Raw genomic sequence first — 14,115 nt, 5'->3', positions numbered from 1 at the left:
CAACACAAACAGAGCTTCAACAGGAATCATGACAGTCGCCCCTCAAGGGACAGCTCCCAAATGTCCCTCCAGGCTGGTCAGGAGGGAGAAAACAAATGGCGCCATTTCACTACACAGGTCCAGCACGACTCGCCTCGGTTCTTTTTGTGTTTCCATCAGGATAGTACCTGGTACCTGCTGCTCCATCAGGGTTAGTACCTGGTACCTGCTGCTCCTCCATCAGGGATAGTACCTGGTACCTGCTGCTCCATCAGAGATAGTACCTGGTACCTGCTGCTCCATCAGGGATAGTCAACCTGGTACCTGCTGCTCCATCAGGGATAGTACCTGGTACCTGCTGCTCCATCAGGGATAGTACCTGGTACCTGCTGCTCCATCAGGGATAGTACCTGTACCTGCTCCTCCATCAGGGATAGTACCTGGTACCTGCTGCTCCTCCATCAGGGATAGTACCTGGTACCTGCTGCTCCATCAGGGATAGTACCTGGTACCTGCTCCTCCATCAGGGATAGTACCTGGTACCTGCTGCTCCATCAGGGATAGTACCTGGTACCTGCTGCTCCATCAGGGATAGTACCTGGTACCTGCTGCTCCATCAGGGATAGTACCTGGTACCTGCTCCTCCATCAGGGATAGTACCTGGTACCTGCTGCTCCTCCATCAGGGATAGTACCTGGTACCTGCTCCTCCATCAGGGATAGTACCTGGTACCTGCTGCTCCATCAGGGATAGTACCTGGTACCTGCTCCTCCATCAGGGATAGTACCTGGTACCTGCTGCTCCATCAGGGATAGTACCTGGTACCTGCTCCTCCATCAGGGATAGTACCTGGTACCTGCTGCTCCATCAGGGATAGTACCTGGTACCTGCTCCTCCATCAGGGATAGTACCTGGTACCTGGTACCTGGTACCTGGTCCTTTTTTAGTACCTGCTCTGGTTCTAAGCGAGCCGAGCCGGTACTAAAATGTGACGTCGACACACTGCTGGCTGCTGATTGGTAGTTGTCTCTGGAAGAGTCATGAGCCGTCCCACACAAGAATCAAAACCGGCATTTTTAAATACCGGCAGCAGCGTTACCATAGTTACAGCGTTACCATAGTAACAGCTTTACGGCTCAATGTTCTTGCTTTGTGTGAGACAGAAAGCCTCATACAGCAGCAACACCACTGCCTCAATGTCCTCCATTGTTTGTGTTTTGTGTTGCGTATAAAACGAAGTCACGGCAGTTTCGTGGAGCCGTTGCTATGACGACCCCGCCCACGTTGAGTAGGTACTTTTTTGTAATGGAAAAAGTTCCTGGTACCGTACCGAGGTGAGTCGTGCTGGAACTGTGCAGTGGAAGAAAAGAAAGAAGGCAGGACCACTCTGGAGGTTCAGACCAAGGTCTCCTCTCCATCCTCTTCCTCCTCTCCATCCTCTTCCTCCTCTTCCTCCTCTCCATCCTCTTCCTCCTCTTCCTCCTCTTCCTCCTCTCCCTCCTCTTCCTCCTCTTCCTCCTCTTCCTCCTCTTCCTCCTCTTCCTCCTCTCCCTCCTCTTCCTCCTCTTCCTCCTCTTCCTCCTCTTCCTCCTCTTCCTCCTCTCCCTCCTCTTCCTCCTCTTCCTCCTCTCCATCCTCTTCCTCCTCTTCCTCCTCTTCCTCCTCTTCCTCCTCTCCCTCCTCTTCCTCCTCTTCCTCCTCTCCCTCCTCTTCCTCCTCTTCCTCCTCTCCCTCCTCTTCCTCCTCTTCCTCCTCTTCCTCCTCTTCCTCCTCTCCCTCCTCTTCCTCCTTATTAATAGTGGACATGATGTATTAATAGAGGACATGATGTATTAATAGTGGACATGATGTATTAATAGAGGACATGATGTATTAATAGAGGACATGATGTATTAATAGAGGACATGATGTATTAATAGAGGACATGATGTATTAATAGAGGACATGATGTATTAATAGAGGACATGATGTATTAATAGAGGACATGATGTATTAATAGTGGACATGATGTATTAATAGAGGACATGATGTATTAATAGTTAGAGGACATGATGTATTAATAGAGGACATGATGTATTAATAGAGGACATGATGTATTAATAGAGGACATGATGTATTAATAGAGGACATGATGTATTAATAGTTAGAGGACATGATGTATTAATAGAGGACATGATGTATTAATAGAGGACATGATGTATTAATAGAGGACATGATGTATTAATAGTGGACATGATGTATTAATAGTTAGAGGACATGATGTATTAATAGTGGACATGATGTATTAATAGAGGACATGATGTATTAATAGAGGACATGATGTATTAATAGTGGACATGATGTATTAATAGAGGACATGATGTATTAATAGTTAGAGGACATGATGTATTAATAGTGGACATGATGTATTAATAGAGGACATGATGTATTAATAGAGGACATGATGTATTAATAGAGGACATGATGTATTAATAGAGGACATGATGTATTAATAGAGGACATGATGTATTAATAGAGGACATGATGTATTAATAGAGGACATGATGTATTAATAGAGGACATGATGTATTAATAGTGGACATGATGTATTAATAGAGGACATGATGTATTAATAGAGGACATGATGTATTAATAGAGGACATGATGTATTAATAGAGGACATGATGTATTAATAGAGGACATGATGTATTAATAGTTAGAGGACATGATGTATTAATAGAGGACATGATGTATTAATAGAGGACATGATGTATTAATAGTTAGAGGACATGATGTATTAATAGAGGACATGATGTATTAATAGTGGACATGATGTATTAATAGTTAGAGGACATGATGTATTAATAGTTAGAGGACATGATGTATTAATAGTGGACATGATGTATTAATAGAGGACATGATGTATTAATAGAGGACATGATGTATTAATAGAGGACATGATGTATTAATAGAGGACATGATGTATTAATAGAGGACATGATGTATTAATAGAGGACATGATGTATTAATAGAGGACATGATGTATTAATAGAGGACATGATGTATTAATAGAGGACATGATGTATTAATAGAGGACATGATGTATTAATAGAGGACATGATGTATTAATAGAGGACATGATGTATTAATAGTTAGAGGACATGATGTATTAATAGTGGACATGATGTATTAATAGAGGACATGATGTATTAATAGAGGACATGATGTATTAATAGAGGACATGATGTATTAATAGAGGACATGATGTATTAATAGAGGACATGATGTATTAATAGAGGACATGATGTATTAATAGAGGACATGATGTATTAATAGAGGACATGATGTATTAATAGTGGACATGATGTATTAATAGAGGACATGATGTATTAATAGTTAGAGGACATGATGTATTAATAGTGGACATGATGTATTAATAGAGGACATGATGTATTAATAGAGGACATGATGTATTAATAGAGGACATGATGTATTAATAGAGGACATGATGTATTAATAGAGGACATGATGTATTAATAGAGGACATGATGTATTAATAGAGGACATGATGTATTAATAGAGGACATGATGTATTAATAGAGGACATGATGTATTAATAGAGGACATGATGTATTAATAGAGGACATGATGTATTAATAGAGGACATGATGTATTAATAGAGGACATGATGTATTAATAGAGGACATGATGTATTAATAGAGGACATGATGTATTAATAGAGGACATGATGTATTAATAGAGGACATGATGTATTAATAGAGGACATGATGTATTAATAGTGGACATGATGTATTAATAGTTAGAGGACATGATGTATTAATAGTGGACATGATGTATTAATAGAGGACATGATGTATTAATAGAGGACATGATGTATTAATAGTTAGAGGACATGATGTATTAATAGAGGACATGATGTATTAATAGTGGACATGATGTATTAATAGAGGACATGATGTATTAATAGAGGACATGATGTATTAATAGAGGACATGATGTATTAATAGAGGACATGATGTATTAATAGTGGACATGATGTATTAATAGAGGACATGATGTATTAATAGTTAGAGGACATGATGTATTAATAGAGGACATGATGTATTAATAGAGGACATGATGTATTAATAGAGGACATGATGTATTAATAGAGGACATGATGTATTAATAGTTAGAGGACATGATGTATTAATAGAGGACATGATGTATTAATAGAGGACATGATGTATTAATAGAGGACATGATGTATTAATAGTGGACATGATGTATTAATAGTTAGAGGACATGATGTATTAATAGTGGACATGATGTATTAATAGAGGACATGATGTATTAATAGAGGACATGATGTATTAATAGTGGACATGATGTATTAATAGAGGACATGATGTATTAATAGTTAGAGGACATGATGTATTAATAGTGGACATGATGTATTAATAGAGGACATGATGTATTAATAGAGGACATGATGTATTAATAGAGGACATGATGTATTAATAGAGGACATGATGTATTAATAGAGGACATGATGTATTAATAGAGGACATGATGTATTAATAGAGGACATGATGTATTAATAGAGGACATGATGTATTAATAGTGGACATGATGTATTAATAGAGGACATGATGTATTAATAGAGGACATGATGTATTAATAGAGGACATGATGTATTAATAGAGGACATGATGTATTAATAGAGGACATGATGTATTAATAGTTAGAGGACATGATGTATTAATAGAGGACATGATGTATTAATAGAGGACATGATGTATTAATAGAGGACATGATGTATTAATAGAGGACATGATGTATTAATAGAGGACATGATGTATTAATAGAGGACATGATGTATTAATAGAGGACATGATGTATTAATAGAGGACATGATGTATTAATAGTTAGAGGACATGATGTATTAATAGAGGACATGATGTATTAATAGAGGACATGATGTATTAATAGAGGACATGATGTATTAATAGAGGACATGATGTATTAATAGTTAGAGGACATGATGTATTAATAGAGGACATGATGTATTAATAGAGGACATGATGTATTAATAGAGGACATGATGTATTAATAGAGGACATGATGTATTAATAGTTAGAGGACATGATGTATTAATAGAGGACATGATGTATTAATAGAGGACATGATGTATTAATAGAGGACATGATGTATTAATAGTTAGAGGACATGATGTATTAATAGTGGACATGATGTATTAATAGAGGACATGATGTATTAATAGAGGACATGATGTATTAATAGAGGACATGATGTATTAATAGAGGACATGATGTATTAATAGAGGACATGATGTATTAATAGAGGACATGATGTATTAATAGAGGACATGATGTATTAATAGAGGACATGATGTATTAATAGAGGACATGATGTATTAATAGAGGACATGATGTATTAATAGAGGACATGATGTATTAATAGAGGACATGATGTATTAATAGTTAGAGGACATGATGTATTAATAGTGGACATGATGTATTAATAGAGGACATGATGTATTAATAGAGGACATGATGTATTAATAGAGGACATGATGTATTAATAGAGGACATGATGTATTAATAGAGGACATGATGTATTAATAGAGGACATGATGTATTAATAGAGGACATGATGTATTAATAGAGGACATGATGTATTAATAGAGGACATGATGTATTAATAGAGGACATGATGTATTAATAGAGGACATGATGTATTAATAGAGGACATGATGTATTAATAGTGGACATGATGTATTAATAGAGGACATGATGTATTAATAGTTAGAGGACATGATGTATTAATAGAGGACATGATGTATTAATAGAGGACATGATGTATTAATAGAGGACATGATGTATTAATAGAGGACATGATGTATTAATAGAGGACATGATGTATTAATAGAGGACATGATGTATTAATAGAGGACATGATGTATTAATAGAGGACATGATGTATTAATAGAGGACATGATGTATTAATAGAGGACATGATGTATTAATAGAGGACATGATGTATTAATAGAGGACATGATGTATTAATAGAGGACATGATGTATTAATAGAGGACATGATGTATTAATAGAGGACATGATGTATTAATAGTTAGAGGACATGATGTATTAATAGAGGACATGATGTATTAATAGTGGACATGATGTATTAATAGAGGACATGATGTATTAATAGTAGGACATGATGTATTAATAGAGGACATGATGTATTAATAGAGGACATGATGTATTAATAGAGGACATGATGTATTAATAGAGGACATGATGTATTAATAGAGGACATGATGTATTAATAGAGGACATGATGTATTAATAGAGGACATGATGTATTAATAGAGGACATGATGTATTAATAGAGGACATGATGTATTAATAGAGGACATGATGTATTAATAGAGGACATGATGTATTAATAGAGGACATGATGTATTAATAGAGGACATGATGTATTAATAGTAGAGGACATGATGTATTAATAGAGGACATGATGTATTAATAGAGGACATGATGTATTAATAGAGGACATGATGTATTAATAGAGGACATGATGTATTAATAGAGGACATGATGTATTAATAGAGGACATGATGTATTAATAGAGGACATGATGTATTAATAGAGGACATGATGTATTAATAGTAGGACATGATGTATTAATAGAGGACATGATGTATTAATAGAGGACATGATGTATTAATAGAGGACATGATGTATTAATAGAGGACATGATGTATTAATAGAGGACATGATGTATTAATAGAGGACATGATGTATTAATAGAGGACATGATGTATTAATAGAGGACATGATGTATTAATAGAGGACATGATGTATTAATAGAGGACATGATGTATTAATAGAGGACATGATGTATTAATAGAGGACATGATGTATTAATAGAGGACATGATGTATTAATAGAGGACATGATGTATTAATAGAGGACATGATGTATTAATAGAGGACATGATGTATTAATAGAGGACATGATGTATTAATAGAGGACATGATGTATTAATAGAGGACATGATGTATTAATAGAGGACATGATGTATTAATAGAGGACATGATGTATTAATAGAGGACATGATGTATTAATAGAGGACATGATGTATTAATAGAGGACATGATGTATTAATAGTTAGAGGACATGATGTATTAATAGAGGACATGATGTATTAATAGAGGACATGATGTATTAATAGAGGACATGATGTATTAATAGTAGAGGACATGATGTATTAATAGAGGACATGATGTATTAATAGAGGACATGATGTATTAATAGAGGACATGATGTATTAATAGTGGACATGATGTATTAATAGAGGACATGATGTATTAATAGAGGACATGATGTATTAATAGAGGACATGATGTATTAATAGAGGACATGATGTATTAATAGAGGACATGATGTATTAATAGAGGACATGATGTATTAATAGAGGACATGATGTATTAATAGAGGACATGATGTATTAATAGAGGACATGATGTATTAATAGAGGACATGATGTATTAATAGTTAGAGGACATGATGTATTAATAGAGGACATGATGTATTAATAGAGGACATGATGTATTAATAGAGGACATGATGTATTAATAGAGGACATGATGTATTAATAGAGGACATGATGTATTAATAGAGGACATGATGTATTAATAGAGGACATGATGTATTAATAGAGGACATGATGTATTAATAGAGGACATGATGTATTAATAGTTAGAGGACATGATGTATTAATAGAGGACATGATGTATTAATAGAGGACATGATGTATTAATAGAGGACATGATGTATTAATAGAGGACATGATGTATTAATAGAGGACATGATGTATTAATAGAGGACATGATGTATTAATAGTAGGGACATGATGTATTAATAGAGGACATGATGTATTAATAGAGGACATGATGTATTAATAGAGGACATGATGTATTAATAGAGGACATGATGTATTAATAGAGGACATGATGTATTAATAGAGGACATGATGTATTAATAGAGGACATGATGTATTAATAGAGGACATGATGTATTAATAGAGGACATGATGTATTAATAGAGGACATGATGTATTAATAGAGGACATGATGTATTAATAGAGGACATGATGTATTAATAGAGGACATGATGTATTAATAGAGGACATGATGTATTATAGAGGACATGATGTATTAATAGAGGACATGATGTATTAATAGAGGACATGATGTATTAATAGAGGACATGATGTATTAATAGAGGACATGATGTATTAATAGAGGACATGATGTATTAATAGAGGACATGATGTATTAATAGAGGACATGATGTATTAATAGAGGACATGATGTATTAATAGAGGACATGATGTATTAATAGAGGACATGATGTATTAATAGAGGACATGATGTATTAATAGAGGACATGATGTATTAATAGAGGACATGATGTATTAATAGAGGACATGATGTATTAATAGAGGACATGATGTATTAATAGTAGAGGACATGATGTATTAATAGAGGACATGATGTATTAATAGAGGACATGATGTATTAATAGAGGACATGATGTATTAATAGAGGACATGATGTATTAATAGAGGACATGATGTATTAATAGAGGACATGATGTATTAATAGAGGACATGATGTATTAATAGTGGACATGATGTATTAATAGAGGACATGATGTATTAATAGAGGACATGATGTATTAATAGAGGACATGATGTATTAATAGAGGACATGATGTATTAATAGAGGACATGATGTATTAATAGAGGACATGATGTATTAATAGTTAGAGGACATGATGTATTAATAGAGGACATGATGTATTAATAGAGGACATGATGTATTAATAGTGGACATGATGTATTAATAGAGGACATGATGTATTAATAGAGGACATGATGTATTAATAGTGGACATGATGTATTAATAGAGGACATGATGTATTAATAGTGGACATGATGTATTAATAGAGGACATGATGTATTAATAGAGGACATGATGTATTAATAGAGGACATGATGTATTAATAGTTAGAGGACATGATGTATTAATAGAGGACATGATGTATTAATAGAGGACATGATGTATTAATAGTTAGAGGACATGATGTATTAATAGAGGACATGATGTATTAATAGAGGACATGATGTATTAATAGAGGACATGATGTATTAATAGTTAGAGGACATGATGTATTAATAGAGGACATGATGTATTAATAGAGGACATGATGTATTAATAGTTAGAGGACATGATGTATTAATAGTGGACATGATGTATTAATAGAGGACATGATGTATTAATAGTGGACATGATGTATTAATAGAGGACATGATGTATTAATAGAGGACATGATGTATTAATAGTTAGAGGACATGATGTATTAATAGAGGACATGATGTATTAATAGAGGACATGATGTATTAATAGTTAGAGGACATGATGTATTAATAGTGGACATGATGTATTAATAGAGGACATGATGTATTAATAGTGGACATGATGTATTAATAGAGGACATGATGTATTAATAGTGGACATGATGTATTAATAGAGGACATGATGTATTAATAGAGGACATGATGTATTAATAGAGGACATGATGTATTAATAGAGGACATGATGTATTAATAGTTAGTGGACATGATGTATTAATAGAGGACATGATGTATTAATAGAGGACATGATGTATTAATAGAGGACATGATGTATTAATAGAGGACATGATGTATTAATAGAGGACATGATGTATTAATAGAGGACATGATGTATTAATAGAGGACATGATGTATTAATAGAGGACATGATGTATTAATAGTTAGAGGACATGATGTATTAATAGAGGACATGATGTATTAATAGAGGACATGATGTATTAATAGAGGACATGATGTATTAATAGAGGACATGATGTATTAATAGAGGACATGATGTATTAATAGAGGACATGATGTATTAATAGAGGACATGATGTATTAATAGAGGACATGATGTATTAATAGAGGACATGATGTATTAATAGAGGACATGATGTATTAATAGAGGACATGATGTATTAATAGAGGACATGATGTATTAATAGTTAGAGGACATGATGTATTAATAGAGGACATGATGTATTAATAGAGGACATGATGTATTAATAGAGGACATGATGTATTAATAGTAGGACATGATGTATTAATAGAGGACATGATGTATTAATAGAGGACATGATGTATTAATAGAGGACATGATGTATTAATAGTTAGTGGACATGATGTATTAATAGAGGACATGATGTATTAATAGAGGACATGATGTATTAATAGAGGACATGATGTATTAATAGAGGACATGATGTATTAATAGAGGACATGATGTATTAATAGAGGACATGATGTATTAATAGAGGACATGATGTATTAATAGAGGACATGATGTATTAATAGAGGACATGATGTATTAATAGAGGACATGATGTATTAATAGAGGACATGATGTATTAATAGAGGACATGATGTATTAATAGAGGACATGATGTATTAATAGAGGACATGATGTATTAATAGAGGACATGATGTATTAATAGAGGACATGATGTATTAATAGAGGACATGATGTATTAATAGAGGACATGATGTATTAATAGAGGACATGATGTATTAATAGTGGACATGATGTATTAATAGAGGACATGATGTATTAATAGAGGACATGATGTATTAATAGAGGACATGATGTATTAATAGTGGACATGATGTATTAATAGAGGACATGATGTATTAATAGAGGACATGATGTATTAATAGAGGACATGATGTATTAATAGAGGACATGATGTATTAATAGTGGACATGATGTATTAATAGAGGACATGATGTATTAATAGTAGAGGACATGATGTATTAATAGAGGACATGATGTATTAATAGAGGACATGATGTATTAATAGTGGACATGATGTATTAATAGAGGACATGATGTATTAATAGTGGACATGATGTATTAATAGAGGACATGATGTATTAATAGAGGACATGATGTATTAATAGAGGACATGATGTATTAATAGAGGACATGATGTATTAATAGAGGACATGATGTATTAATAGAGGACATGATGTATTAATAGAGGACATGATGTATTAATAGTGGACATGATGTATTAATAGAGGACATGATGTATTAATAGAGGACATGATGTATTAATAGAGGACATGATGTATTAATAGTAGTGGACATGATGTATTAATAGAGGACATGATGTATTAATAGAGGACATGATGTATTAATAGAGGACATGATGTATTAATAGAGGACATGATGTATTAATAGAGGACATGATGTATTAATAGTTAGAGGACATGATGTATTAATAGAGGACATGATGTATTAATAGAGGACATGATGTATTAATAGTGGACATGATGTATTAATAGAGGACATGATGTATTAATAGTGGACATGATGTATTAATAGTGGACATGATGTATTAATAGAGGACATGATGTATTAATAGTGGACATGATGTATTAATAGTGGACATGATGTATTAATAGTGGACATGATGTATTAATAGAGGACATGATGTATTAATAGAGGACATGATGTATTAATAGAGGACATGATGTATTAATAGAGGACATGATGTATTAATAGTGGACATGATGTATTAATAGAGGACATGATGTATTAATAGTTAGAGGACATGATGTATTAATAGAGGACATGATGTATTAATAGAGGACATGATGTATTAATAGTGGACATGATGTATTAATAGAGGACATGATGTATTAATAGTGGACATGATGTATTAATTAGAGGACATGATGTATTAATAGAGGACATGATGTATTAATAGTTAGAGGACATGATGTATTAATAGAGGACATGATGTATTAATAGAGGACATGATGTATTAATAGTGGACATGATGTATTAATAGAGGACATGATGTATTAATAGTTAGAGGACATGATGTATTAATAGAGGACATGATGTATTAATAGTGGACATGATGTATTAATAGTTAGAGGACATGATGTATTAATAGAGGACATGATGTATTAATAGAGGACATGATGTATTAATAGAGGACATGATGTATTAATAGAGGACATGATGTATTAATAGAGGACATGATGTATTAATAGAGGACATGATGTATTAATAGAGGACATGATGTATTAATAGAGGACATGATGTATTAATAGTGGACATGATGTATTAATAGAGGACATGATGTATTAATAGAGGACATGATGTATTAATAGAGGACATGATGTATTAATAGTGGACATGATGTATTAATAGTGGACATGATGTATTAATAGAGGACATGATGTATTAATAGAGGACATGATGTATTAATAGAGGACATGATGTATTAATAGAGGACATGATGTATTAATAGAGGACATGATGTATTAATAGAGGACATGATGTATTAATAGAGGACATGATGTATTAATAGAGGACATGATGTATTAATAGTGGACATGATGTATTAATAGTGGACATGATGTATTAATAGAGGACATGATGTATTAATAGAGGACATGATGTATTAATAGAGGACATGATGTATTAATAGAGGACATGATGTATTAATAGAGGACATGATGTATTAATAGAGGACATGATGTATTAATAGAGGACATGATGTATTAATAGAGGACATGATGTATTAATAGTAGAGGACATGATGTATTAATAGTGGACATGATGTATTAATAGAGGACATGATGTATTAATAGAGGACATGATGTATTAATAGAGGACATGATGTATTAATAGAGGACATGATGTATTAATAGAGGACATGATGTATTAATAGAGGACATGATGTATTAATAGAGGACATGATGTATTAATAGAGGACATGATGTATTAATAGAGGACATGATGTATTAATAGAGGACATGATGTATTAATAGTGGACATGATGTATTAATAGAGGACATGATGTATTAATAGAGGACATGATGTATTAATAGAGGACATGATGTATTAATAGAGGACATGATGTATTAATAGAGGACATGATGTATTAATAGTTAGAGGACATGATGTATTAATAGAGGACATGATGTATTAATAGAGGACATGATGTATTAATAGAGGACATGATGTATTAATAGAGGACATGATGTATTAATAGTTAGAGGACATGATGTATTAATAGAGGACATGATGTATTAATAGAGGACATGATGTATTAATAGAGGACATGATGTATTAATAGTGGACATGATGTATTAATAGTGGACATGATGTATTAATAGAGGACATGATGTATTAATAGAGGACATGATGTATTAATAGAGGACATGATGTATTAATAGAGGACATGATGTATTAATAGAGGACATGATGTATTAATAGAGGACATGATGTATTAATAGAGGACATGATGTATTAATAGAGGACATGATGTATTAATAGAGGACATGATGTATTAATAGAGGACATGATGTATTAATAGAGGACATGATGTATTAATAGAGGACATGATGTATTAATAGAGGACATGATGTATTAATAGAGGACATGATGTATTAATAGTGGACATGATGTATTAATAGAGGACATGATGTATTAATAGAGGACATGATGTATTAATAGAGGACATGATGTATTAATAGTGGACATGATGTATTAATAGAGGACATGATGTATTAATAGAGGACATGATGTATTAATAGAGGACATGATGTATTAATAGAGGACATGATGTATTAATAGAGGACATGATGTATTAATAGAGGACATGATGTATTAATAGTTAGAGGACATGATGTATTAATAGAGGACATGATGTATTAATAGAGGACATGATGTATTAATAGAGGACATGATGTATTAATAGAGGACATGATGTATTAATAGAGGACATGATGTATTAATAGAGGACATGATGTATTAATAGAGGACATGATGTATTAATAGAGGACATGATGTATTAATAGTTAGAGGACATGATGTATTAATAGAGGACATGATGTATTAATAGAGGACATGATGTATTAATAGAGGACATGATGTATTAATAGAGGACATGATGTATTAATAGAGGACATGATGTATTAATAGAGGACA

Source organism: Scomber scombrus, chromosome 1 (assembly GCF_963691925.1).
Source record: "Scomber scombrus chromosome 1, fScoSco1.1, whole genome shotgun sequence".
Lineage (NCBI taxonomy): Eukaryota > Metazoa > Chordata > Actinopteri > Scombriformes > Scombridae > Scomber > Scomber scombrus.
The sequence above is the reverse complement of the archived record's forward strand: the minus strand, read 5'-3'. Positions refer to the sequence as shown.